The sequence below is a fragment of the Impatiens glandulifera genome, chromosome 6 (genome assembly GCF_907164915.1).
Source record: "Impatiens glandulifera chromosome 6, dImpGla2.1, whole genome shotgun sequence".
NCBI lineage: Eukaryota > Viridiplantae > Streptophyta > Magnoliopsida > Ericales > Balsaminaceae > Impatiens > Impatiens glandulifera.
In genome coordinates this window covers 55,497,073-55,511,367 of record NC_061867.1, presented here as the reverse complement: position 1 = coordinate 55,511,367, position 14,295 = coordinate 55,497,073, and the positions used below count along the sequence as shown (strand labels likewise).

Here is a 14,295-nt window from a genome sequence, read left to right as displayed (position 1 = left end):
ACATATTACAAAGTGAAAGTTTTGTCCGCAAAAACTTAGTAAAATATTGATATACTATGTAGGAGAGAAATTTATACATACTTTCAACATAAATTAACGATTTTATAACATTTTTAAATGATTTTAGATGTTTATGATATAAATTCAAAAAAAATATATACAAGGAACAATTTCCAACAAAAATAAATATATAACGAGCAATTTAAACAAAAACAAAATCATGTAAAAATATTTCAAACTTAAATTAAATGTATATAAAGTATTATCTCTATTACTTCTAAAATATTTGATATGAAATAATTATTTGATAAAAATAAAATTTTAAGTTGGATATTGGAGAAAACATGTCAAATAGCTGAAAAATATTAAAATTAGAGCATAAGTAAAATATTAAAATTAGAGCATAAGTTCAAAATTTGAGTTTAATATGATAAACATGGCTCAAGTTCAATCCCCAATAGCAATTGAATCAGATTTAAAATATATTGTCAAACCAAACAAGGCCTTACAACTCAACACCATTTATTGTGCATTTTCTTGTCGGGTCTTGTTGCCTTTTGGTACTAACAAAAGAACAAAAAATTGTAAATGAACAAACTTATATAAATTCACAAGTTATTTTATTTAGAATTCAAAACTAAAATTATATGAATGACCCTCTATAATATGGAAACTTGGGTTATTTTATCACAAATTATTTTACAAGATCACATTTCAATCAAAATCAAAATTAAAATAATTATTTTCATTTGATATAAGTAATGTGATTAAATGGGATCACCAAATTAGGATAATAATTTTTTTTGTTTAAGGACTATTTGATTATAAAGGAAACACATGAACACTTTTTATATCAAATAAAAACATACCTACTTCACAAAATAAATTATCAGTTTCTCTAGACACAACTACAAATTTATTAAAAATAATCTAATTTCAAACACGAAATTAATCACTTGAAGCATTTAGCAAATGCATCCAAAAGAGGTTCACCTTGAAATGGTTCTTAATCGTCTATCATTTGGTTCCCATTAGTTAAGTCGACTTGGGTCCATTCATATAACTCCGTATCATAACACTCGTCAAATACAAACCGAGTAATCGTTGGTCCTCGAAAGAGCCAAAGGCCTTTTACCTTGAAGGGAGGTTGTAATCCAATAACCAACATCTTTCCAAATGCATATTTACAAATCCTCTTACCTTATTGTGGGTGACAAATGACTCATTATTCTCATTGTTGTATTTGTACTCGCAAAACCAAAGAGAGTATCCTTCCTCGTCATACATATCCCAAAATCCTGTAAATAGCAAATTCAATGTATTAGACATTGTTTGGTTTGCATAACAGATAAAAGTGTGTTTGATAAAATCGAAACTGCGTGGAAGAAGGCAAGATGCAAAGAAAAGATCTAATAACTTCAAATGGATTCAACTCAAAATGAGTTTTCTTAATTCGGTAAGATATGGATGACTTAATAGAGTAAAATAGTAAGTAAGAGCATCCAAAATACAACTATAACCCTTTAAAATCAACATAACATGTGAGGATATAATAGGCTAAGCACAATTTAGGAAAACATAGTAACTATAACACATTAACATTCATGTGATTTTTGGATGTGGGTCATCATAATTAAAGATGAGTAACATTCAAAGAGTGGGAAAAGAAAAGAAATGACCTTTAATTGCAATATCGCGAAAGTTTGTCAGAGTCTCTTCTATTCATCGAGTATCATCTTGCTCGGTGGAAGAAGATCAAGAGGATTCTTGGGTTTTGGCTTAGGAGCTTCTTCTTCCTCATCAACTTCTTTTGGTTTTGATTGTTCACTTCGAACTTATGTTTATGTTTAGCTTCTTTTGGTTGGGCTGTTCTTTTGGCAGAAGAAGCAGGTATAACCAATTCTGTCTGTTTTACAACACCCAATACCATACTGAAATTCGGTTGGTTAGCCATTGTTCAAAAGTATCTCTTTATGTGTGGAAATTCAGAAGTGAATTCCTTAGTCACAAGTTGGGTGATACACAAGAATAAATTACATGTCATTTGCCAGAGTTACACCATTTCCAACCAAATACATTTTTGTGGACAGATATGAGTTCAAGGCACCAAAAGCTCTTTTGACCGCAGATATAGTAGCTTCCTCAGCCTTGATTCAAATAGAAATCACAAGCAGTTATATGGTTTGTTTCATTACATTGAGAATTTGTAAGAATTGGAATTCAGTAACCAAAAATAGCATAGGATTTAAAATGCAGACAACTTACTGGAGGAAGGTAAACAACACATCTAATTCTCGATCTAAACCAGTTCGTTCGATTCTACCTATAAAGACATTGCCTGAATCCACTAATTAATTGACACATGTAAATGTTTAAATTTCTCTCTCTCAACAATTAACCGACGTAAAGTCAAACCTAACTATGGTTGATATGGTATTTTTTAATTTTAAGATTTATTAGTCATGAGCAATGAGCAATCAGAATTTAGATTAGGAAATTATGCATTAATTTATTATATATATTTTTTATGAGGATTAATTTATTTCTCAGCCCTAAGTAGAAAAATATGAAATTAATGCATAGTTTTCTCCTTAAAACTCTGATTTTGCTCATGATCAACAAATCTTAAAATTCAAAAATATCATGTTAACCATAGTTAATTTGCGAGAAAAGGGAAATACAAATATCATGTCAAACATGTGTCAATTAATTATGAGTTATACAGGTAGGATCTAATGAACCGTATAAGCCAAGTTAACATATTAGCATCAATTTCCAATTATGCAAAATCAATCCACTGTTCAATATGAGCCTGGAAAATAACATTGGCATTTCAGCAAGGAAATACAAATATACCAAAATACTAACTATAAATGGTTTGGGGTGCGTCACTCAGGTGCGTCACGCACCTGCGTGACGCACCCGGATTTCGCCGCCGGTGACATTTACCTAATCAATCCCTAATCCCTAAACTCTAACAAACAATGCGTTCAAATAAAGGAAAAAGTAAGCATACCAGTAGCAGAAAGAGACATCTCCTTCGTTGGGATCCCGCCGTCTTCGTTGGGATTCCTTCGTCGGTGGTTGTCCTTTTTAGAGAGAAGGAGGAGAAAAGGAAGTGAAGAAAGAGAAGAAGAAAGAAAGAAATGAAAAGAAAGAGAAAAACTGTAATTTTTTTTATTATATAGTAAGGGCATTGTGGACTTTTCACAATGCCCTCAGGTGCGTGACGCAACGGGGGTATTTTCGGCAGAAAATTATTTGGGGATCACCAGCGCTATAAAAATTAGTGGCCCGCACCAAACATAATTAGCCCCCTTTTTGGGGTCATTTCCTCAAATTTCCCAATTTGATGAAATAACAATAAGGTTATTTTTAAAAATAACAGGTGATTAATTTTTTTAAAAAAATTGACATTTTACTTTGACAAAAGAATAAATTACCCTTAATAAATGTATTCTTTTTTCTTCCATCATTTCATTTCTCTTCTTCTTTTCTGATAGTTGTATCCTTCACATTTTTTTTCTCTCTTCTTCTCTCCCGACCAACTATCAACGAACCCGATCGACGAAGCAATTCCCCGATCAACACAGTCAGCAACTCCCAGCGATTCCAGCAACCCAACGCCGGAACGACAGCGACGACGTCTTCATCATTTCAAGTGAGTTTTACCGTCGTTTTCCTCTTGCATGCATGCTGAGTAGAAATGGTTTTAAAGTTTAGGTTTAGAGTTTTAGGCGAGGGAGAATTGTTTTGTGAATGCTAAATGATTTGAAAGGGTTGGAATATGTATATTACGTCTGCACAAATGCCTTTTGCGTCTGCGCAAATGTACGCCTGCGCAATTCATTTTGCGTCTGCGAAGATGAATTTTGCGTCTGCATTGATAGCTTCACAACCAAAGAACGATAATTTTGATGAAAATTTTGATTTCCCACCTCTTTTTAAGGAAATCGGGATAGAGTTATTTAGAGAGACACATGATAAATGTAGCTAGAACTTGTATAATTATTTGGAGACTCATGATTTTGTACAATTCTTGTATGCAATTATTTTTAGAATTGTGAACTCTCGTTTTTTTTATAATTTATAACTTTTTATAATTTTGAGTTAACAAATTATTTAACACAGTATTATATACAAACTCATTACACGAAATTAAAACAAATAGTTACTTTTGAAATCTACGTCATAACCATCTAAATTCAAATTAATTAAATTCTGAATAAGATAAATAAATAGATAAATAAATAGACTAAATAAAATTGAAATATAAAATTAATCATGTTGTATTTATTTTATCAAGTTCGAAAAAAAAAACTAAATGGGATCAGAAAATGTCACCGGAGGCCGAAGACCCCGCCAGTAGTGGATAGGTCAACAATCGCGGAATCCAGCGACATATGGACCACTCACACAACACTCGTTTAATTAGAACGTGTGAGGACTCAAATGATGTTGTTTTGTCACCCTTTAGAGTGTATATGGTAGAAAGAAACGATGGTGTATCAAATTGTTTGATTTAAAAGACCAATTCAAATTCGTAATTTTCACAAAGATTCGAAGTCACCTCATTTACTAGAAAGAACAAATTTGTTGTAGTAAAAATTTCTAAAAACAAATAGCAAAATTTAGTTTAGGAATGGAGCTTATTTATTGTTTATGATTTGGCAACAATTGCTCAATATACATTACATGGGAAAAGACTAGAATGAATATGATCAATGAATTAATGACATCACTTAAAACCTTATATATATACACATATAACATCAACCAAAAAGATATATATTAATTTTCAATTAAATTATATAGTTAAATAATTCAAAATTACGTCTAACAACTTATTGCAACAAAATAAAGCATTAACCCAAAAGACAAGCAAGCAATTCCTAGATTTAATCCAAAGAATTCATGTCTTCCGTTTGTTCAACCATTATCAGCTGCGATTTTACACCATTTTCCCCTATCTCCATTTGTAAACAAAAAATCCTCTTTAGACCAATACAACATTGTAAAAAATAACCAATACATATATTTGATAATTAGTAAATCAAATTTGACATAAATTTGGTTACATACCTTTGTTGTTGGAACATCGAGAGAGACGAGACTCTCAACACAAGTGCGCATAATTATTGGTTCCATACCAATACCCTTAACCCTAATTTCTTCAACTGACTTCTGTTCTAAATTATACAAAACAAGCCTCTTATAACCCATGTCAAACAATATTTTCTTACCACTCTTTGAATAAGCAATAAGTTTCAAAGGGTAATGAATCTCAAAAGAAGTTGTTGTTGATAGTTTAAACAATCTCGACCAATGTTCATTCTTCCCACCATATTCTTTCAGTAAAAACATATCCACGGTGAATGATTTGTCATGACAACTTAACGAAAGACATCCTCCAAAATTATCTAAATATAATTTGTATTGAGGCTTGCGGTACTCCGGTTGTGGATGTGGAAGTATTCTGTATTTCTCCGTCCCAAGATCAAAGGCAACAATCAAGCTTCCACTTTTCAAATCTGATTTAACAATTGAGATCCAATGCAGAGCTCCACCAACAATGGAATCTCCATAGCTATACATATATATAGGAAACTGAGGAAAGTTCTCTAGACTATGCCATGAATTTGATCTCAAACTATAAACCTTAAACTCGGCAAATAACTTATCATAGGGTTTTGCAATTCTCAGTACCTTGTAATCATCATTAGTTTTGTCGTAACCAATTCGATAATCACAAAAGGTGTTGGATTTAGAAATACCAAAGGGGTTTGCCAAATCAATTGATTCGTAAGGCAGTTTTATAAACTTTCTGGTTGATGGATTCCATAAGAAGACATCGTCAATGTCAAAGACTTTTGACATGCAAAGCAAGCCATCACAGGAAGATCTAAGTCCATAAATCCAAGTCCTACTAAAAGAATGCCAAAAATTCAATGGAATGGGATCGATCTTCACCGGTTGAAGAACATCGCCGTCATGGAGAGAATCAAGATCCACCCGGTAGAGATCATAGTGCATTTGTAAGAGGTTAACGTTGCTCTTGGTTTGGACTGATTGGTTCATGTGCAATTTGACGAAATAGGAACTACTGATTATGGCAAGCCAGTATTTAGATAGAGATTTGAAACGGAGCAGACTTTTAACAGGTAGCCGACAAAGAATCTCTTCTATAATATCATCCGACAATTGCACCATCTTCTACGGACTGTACAAACAATACAAGAAGAAAACGAAATCATAAAAGAACAATTAACTTATATACTAAGAAATGGTACCTGGAGGTCTGCCGAATTAAAACTAGCTAGTTTCTGAAAAACACTGAAGAACCAAGGTTTTAATACTTTGGGAGTGGGTCATTAGAAATCCCCATAAAAGTAGCTCCAAGAAAGATGGAAAAACTAAAAAATATTGAAACTAAACCCCCCCCTTAAAAGTAGCTCCAAGAAAGATGGCTTTTGAACAAGAATAACATAAAATCCAAACTACAATAATACTATATTGGAATGGAGATTTGATTCAATTATTTAAATTAATGATTATTAAGACATTAAATGATTGAATTTGAGAATTCAAATCATCTATATCATCATCATATACAATAATACTATATATAGTAAAGCTAAATTAATTTTGGATGAAAAAAGAAAAAGAGAAATCAGTTGATTTTTTCGACCAATCATAATCATATTGAAGCATTACCACATTTACACACTCGCATATTGTGCCTCAAGATCCAATTCTTTAATGGCTGACAAGTATAACTGTCACTACTTTATTTATGGAATAAGTAATAAACTGAAAATATAATATCATTGTTTTCTTATAAGTTTTTAATGCTCATTATTTATTATTTAATTTTTATTTATAACAATATTCTTATATTATAATTTTCAGTTGAAATTTATATGAAATAACTCAAATTTCAAATCATTCATTATGAAATATGGTTGTTCTAGGTGGGACGGGCTATTCATCGAATGAGGCGGTCCGGATTCGCCATTGAGTAGCACATCGGAATCGCATGAGTTCACCGGGTCTTTCTCGGTGTCCAGGCAGCCCAGCAACGACAAGTTCAACTTTCACACACCAATGAAATGATTGAACTAATTTGTTCATCGTGAATGGGGGCATTAAGGAATAGTTATCGGTCGTCCATCATAGCACTCGGGGCAGCATACATAATAATTAGAGAGGTTCAGTAGGGTCTATTCGGATACACAAGACACTGTTAATTTTTGTATGATTCGATTTTACCATAGTTAGTTCTCTTAATATAAATTGAACTCGATATCTTTAGTCTCTTAAATTATTCAAATTATGATTTTGAGTTTGTTTCAACTAACTTTAACAATTTTAGTCATTTAAGATTTTTTTTTAATAATTGTTATATATATATATATATAATGCTATAATTAATTTACTAAATTTTAAATATATTTGATACTTGATATTGTTTGAAATTGTTCTTTCTATATTTATTTTGGTTTAAAAATACTTCTAGTACAAAATGAACAATTCTTATTCTATATAAGAAATTTGAACTTTTTGATAATTAATTTAAAATCATCGATCGTCTAAAATTCCAACCAAATCGTGTTTCATAAATTTTGACTATTAAACTCATTGATGTAAGTCGTATCTAGATGGCCGATTCAAGCCTATTACAAAAGTGCAAGTTTTGTCCGTAAATACTTAGAAAAATAAAAAATTGATATACAATGAGAAGAATTTATGCATATTTTCAACATAAATTAATGCAATTTAAACAAAATCATGTATATAAAAGACATTTCTCTGTCACTTCTAACAGATTTGATATAAAATAATTATTTGATAAAAATAAAATGTAAAGTTAGATATTAGAGAAAAAGTGTCAAAATAGCTGAAAATATTAAAATTAGAGCATAAGTTCAAATTTTGAGTTTAATAGGATAAACATGGCTCAAGTTCATTCCCCAATAGCAATTGGATCAAATTTAAAATATATAGTCAAACCAAACAAGGTCTTGCCTTTTGGTACTAACAAAAGAACAAAAAATTGTAAGGGAACAAACAATAATATAAATTCATAAGTTATTTTATTTAGAATTCAAAATTAAATTATATGAATAACCCTATATTTGTAATATGGAAACTTGGGTTATTTTATCACAAATTATTTTACAAAATCACATTTCAGTCAATTGAAAAGTCATTAAAATCAAAACTAAAACAATTATTTTCATTTGATATAAGTAATGTGTGATTATATGAGATCACCAGATTAGGATAATAATTTATTTTTTTTGTTCAAGGACTATTTGATTATAAAGGAAACACATGAAGCCTTTTTATATCAAATAAAAACATACCCACTTCACAAAATAAATTATCAGTTTCTCTATACACAACTACAAATTTATTACAAAAATCTAATTTCAAACACGAAATTGAGAATTCTGGAATCACTTAAAGCATTCAGCATCCAAAAGAGGTTCACCTTGAAATGGTCATTTGGTTCCCATTAGTTAAGTCAACTTGAGTCCATTCATATAACTCCGTATCATAACACTAGTCAAACACAAACCGAGGAATCGTCATCCTCGAAAGAGGCTTTTACCTTGAAGGGAGGTTGTAATCCAATAACCAACATCTTTCCAAAAACATATTTGTGAATCGAATCCATACGCTGCATAAATCCCGCTTACCTTATTGAGGGTGACAAATGACACATTATTCTCATTGTTGTATTTGTACTCGCAAAACCAAAGAGAATATCCCTCATCATACCTATCCCAAAATCCTGTAAATAGCAAATTCAATGTATTAGACATTGTTTGGTTTGCATAACAGATAAAAGTGTGTTTGATAAAATCGAAACTGCGTGGAAGAAGGCAAGATGCAAAGAAAAGATCCAATAACTTCAAATGGATTCAACTCAAAATGAGTTTTCTTAATTCGGTAAGATATGGATGACTTAATAGAGTATAATAGTAAGTAAGAGCATCCAAAATACAACTATAACCCCCTTTAAAATCAACATAGCATGTGAGGATATAATAGGCTAAACACAGTTTATGAAAACAGAGTAACTATAACCCATTAACATTCATGTGATTTTTGAATATGGGTCATCAACATACAAGATGAGTAACATTCAAAGAGTGGGAAGAAAAGAAATAACCTATAATTGCAATATCGCGAAAGTTTGTCTTGGTATTATAGAGTAGAGTCTCTTCTATTCATCGAGTATCATCTTGCTTGGTGGAAGAAGATCAAGAGGATTCATAGGTTTTGGCTTAGGAGCTTCTTCTTCCTCATCAACAACTTCTTTTGGTTTTGATTGTTCACTTCCAACTTAGGTTTATGTTTAGCTTCTTTTGGTTGGGCTGTTCTTTTGGCAGAAGAAACAGGTAGAACCGTTTCTATCTGTTCTAGAACACCCAATACCTTACTGAAATTCGGTTGGTTAACCATTGTCCAAAAGTATCTCTTTATGTGTGGAAATTCAGAAGTAAATTCCTTAGTCATAAGTTGGATGATACCCAAGAATAAATTACATGTCATCTTCCAGAGTTACACCAATTACAATCAAATACATTTTTGTGGATAGATATGACAAATACATTTCCAATCAAAAGCTGGTTTGACCGCAGATATAGCAGCTTTGATTCAAATAGAAATCACAAGCAAGTTATATGGTTTGTTTCAATACATTGAGAATTTGATGAAGAGTCATAATTGGATCTTGAATTATAGTTCCAAATTTATAAGAATTGGAATTCAGTAACCAAAAATAGCATAAGAGTTAAAATGCAGACAACTAACTGGAGGAAGGTAAACAGCACATTCAATTCTCGATCTAAACTTGGTTCCATTATGCCTAAACCCACTAATTAATTGACACATTTAATGCTTGAATTTCTTTCTCACAAATTAACCCACATAAAGTCAAACCTAACTATGATTGATATGGTATTTTTTAAGTTTAAGATTTATTAATCATGAGCAATCAGAATTTAGATGAGGAAATTATGCATTAATTTATTATATATATTTTTTATGAGGATTAATTTATTTCTCAGCCCTAAGTAGAAAAATATGAAATTAATGCATAGTTTTCTACTTAAAATTCTGATTTTGCTCATGATCAACAAATCTTAAAATTCAAAAATATCATGTTAACCATAGTTAATTTGCGAGAGAAGGGAAATACAAATATTATGTCAAACATGTGTCAATTAATTATGAGTTATACAGGTAGGATCGAACGAACCGTATAAACCAAGTTAACATATTAGCATCAATTTCCAATTATTCAAAATCAATCCACTGTTCAATATGAGCCTGGAAAGTAACATTGACATTTCAGCAAGGAAATACAAATATACCAAAATATCTTGTTTGATCTTACTTAAAAACCAGTTTATTTGGGTTCTTTTACCAAAATACCCATTATATCTTTAATGAAGCACACTTGAAAAAAAAAGAAGGGTATATAGTTTATAGTTTCATAGTTGATGAACAACAACAAACAAGTTCGAAGATAAAAATGAAGAAGGAAGATGATTTCATACATAATCAATTAACGAAGATCCATAAAGGCGATTATCTGGCTTCAAGCGAGTAACTGCAATAAAAAAAAGCATCACAGAAGTTACACAAAAGATGTAATCCAGACAAATGATCTGATCTAAACTATACTTTCATTGCATTGCTTTCAAAAATGGATCAGAAACCTGCAATAACATAGCATCTAGTGATTATAGTCACCAATTAATTTGTCAAACACATACCAATGAAAATATCATGAACAAGAAAAATTCCTCGAAATAAATAACTGTTTCTATGCAAATTAACATAGATAGATCAGCAAATTTACCTTCCTAATTAGATTCATTTTGAGAAACTGTTCTTTGTTTGACAAGCCCATCTCAAAATTATTGGCCAATTGGACTTCAACTCAAATTAACATAGCATCTAGTGATTATAGTCACCAATTCATTTGTCAAACACATACCAATGAAAATATCATGAACAAAAATATTTCTCGAAATAATAACAGTTTCTAGGCAAGATTTTTGTACAACTACATATTAACATAGATAGATCAACAATTTTACCATGCAAATTGGACTTCAATTCCGCTGTACTCAGCAGCAATCAACGTCTTAAATGCATTTTTGTTTGTTTTTCCAGCGTGTTAATGTAGAATAATAAGATCATGTTCATGCTATAGTTAAAATACGATCCAAACAAGTTCATCACGATTTAGTTTCATTGTAGTAGGTCGCATTCAAGGTCATTATCAGTAGAAAACAATTCGTACGAGTGAAGAAACATTACTAGCCTAATTACTTCAAAACATCATCATAACTTCATAAGATCATGACAAACACAAATATGAAAAGAGATTTTACCAGCGCCAAGAAGGTGAAGATCCGATCAATCTATCCAAAAGAGAAAACTTTTCCAAGTAAAGCTTAGAAAGTGTGACGGTTTTGTTAGGGTTTTGAAAACCAAATCCATACGCTTAGGGTTTAAAGAGAGAAAGAAAAGAGGAAAGATAAATTCACGAGAAATAAACGGTTAATATTTATTTATTTTTTAATATCTTAGCAAATTTATCGGAAATTACAGTTTAAATTTTATTTTATATATAACTTTTACATCATTATTTTCGGGAAATTCCAGAAAAGGCTCGCACTTGCTAAATGTTGAAAAAAAAAAGGTTCTTTTGCCTTGCGAAATGTCAAAAATATCCCTCGCGCGCCAGATTTTTACGCTCAATGACGCGAATTGCCATTCACGCGATTTAATCTAAATCGCGTGATTTCATTAACGCGTTTTATATGAAACGCGTGAATGACAATTCGCGTTTTTCAATTAACGTGAATTCCCATGCACGCGTTTCATCTAAATCGCGTTGATCAACTCACGCGGTTTAGATTAAATCACGTGGATGGCAATTCGCGTCTTTAGTCTTATATATAATTTTTTGCCCTAATTTAAAACAAAACCTCCCCGATTCTCCCTCCCACCCCGACTTCTAAAACCACGTCTTCTCAACTACCGACTTCCTTCAACATCGATCAAGATCATCGTTCCTCAACATCGTTCCTCGTCCAACATCATTGACTTTCCACCGTCTATTCGACATCATCGTCTTTCCACCATCTTTTCGACATATTCCGGTGAGTTTAGTGCTTAAGGGTTAGGTTTTGATGTGTATTATGCCGTTTATATTGATTGATATTGATGTATTTAGGGTTTAGGGTTTGGTTCTGGTTTCGTTTATGTGTGTAAATGCTTTTAGGGTATATGACGAGTATTATATCAGTGTTCTTATTCTGCATGCATGCATTTCACGTTTATTCATTCATTTCTCGTTTAAGAAATGGCATTTTCGTGTTTGTTATGTTCTTGTGAAGAAATAGTATTTTTGTGTTTTCTTTGACTGTGTAGGCTTAAGTTTTAACTTTTGCTACTTTACTGCACCTTAATAGAATGCCAATGAGGCAGGATGAGTTGTTATATTAAGAAATGACACATCATATGCTTAATGTATTTAGAACTGTCCATTACTGCACATTTACTGCAACTTAATGTATTACTGCACTTTAATGTATTATTGCACCTTAATGTATTTCTTAATGGTTAATTCGATTTGCTTACTCCCATGTTGTTCCTTGTTTTGTAGATGGAGTCCACTATAATACCCGAGTTTGCTGAGAGGGTATCTTGGAAAACCAATATGGGAAATATTGCGGCCAAGTTTGCGAAAATGAATCTAACTGAAAGGGTAGAGGAAACCCAATTCAGATTTTTATTCAAAGGGCACCCGTTACTGCGGTTCTCAGGAACGATTATACACCACACGCTCCTCAGAAAGTCCAGCTCAAATTCTATGGAGATGAAGTTCTTTGTGAATGGAGAAGAGCTGTGCTTCGGGATGAGGGAGTTTGCATTGGTTACAGGTCTCAATTTTGGGAGATTCCTTGCGTAGCAAACGATTTTCAATCAGGTTGAAGAATCTCCAACTTCGGTTCTTAAATATTTTAAAAGTATTCCACTTATTAAAATAGCAGACCTTCATTCAAAATTCCTGTCCTGCTCTGATAGAGAAGATGCATGGAAATTGGGGCTGGTATACCTTGTTTCCCATTATCTCTTTGCCCCTGACCCGAAGAGGATAATAAATATGAAACTCTTCAGCATGGTCGATGACATCGACACCTTCCTCAATTTTCCATGGGGAAAGGTGTCCTTTAGAGCAACCATGAAGAGTTTAACCAAGGACCTTAATCGCTACAGGACGCTATATCTGCAGAAGAAGAATGCCGCCTCGGGGAAGAAAAACAAAGACAAAGACAAAGACAAAGATGTCGATGTTTTTATACCGTATATGGGTTCGCACTAGCCTTACAAGTGTGGACCTATGTGGTAATCCAAACGTTTGTCCCCAATCTTGCAATTAAAACGACGCTTCAAACGGAAGAGCCTGTCTGCCCAAGGATAATCTAGTACAAATCAAAGAGGAAGAGCACCGCCTCTGGTCTTCACACTGCTCTACAAGGCAAGATTGTTAAGAAATTAGAATTGTCTGAAGAAGAGAAGATCTTATATGCTGGGGATGACTTTGAAGATATATGAGGTAATGTTTATGATGTCTTTTTTGATCTTGACTGCAGAAAGAGAAAATTTTGAGATATTGACGATGGAGTTCCTCATAAAAAAACTGTCATGAGGAAGAAAAGACAAATTACTTCAGCCAAAGCCAAACCTTCCACGAGAAGAATAACCCGCAACCCTACCCCCAGCACCAGCACCAACAGCTCTTATTCTGTCGAGAGCGCCACGAGTAAAAAAGACGAAGACGAAGAATCCTCTCCCCTGACTCCAACAGCAACAACTCCTCAAGATAGATGTAGATTGGATGAACTTTCGAAGGAGCTAAATGAATTCAAAACTGAAATGAGAAATGAAATAATTCTCATTAAACAGATGTTAAACCAACTACAACAAGAGTTTGGCATATTATCAGCCACACTAAGGGAGGAACAAAGAAGGAGAAGATTTAATGTGGAAGATTTAACAGAGAAAAAGAAGGAGAATGATGAAGAAAAGGACGAGGAAGATTTTGAGGTGAACACTAAGGTATGAGGTTGAATGATGATAAATTTCTTACATTTGGCATTTCTTGCCTTGTCATTTCTTGCATTTGGTGCATTTCTTGCATTTGGTCTAATTAAAGGATTTTTTGTTTTTTGTAGGATGGGCAGGAAGACAATGTTGTGCTGA

At 32.4% G+C, this 14,295-nt stretch overlaps 1 pseudogene; it reads right to left on the bottom strand.

Moving 5' to 3' along the window:
* Positions 1-937: 937 nt before the first annotated feature.
* LOC124944039 lies at positions 938-11,532 on the bottom strand (annotated as a pseudogene).
* Positions 11,533-14,295: the final 2,763 nt, after the last annotated feature.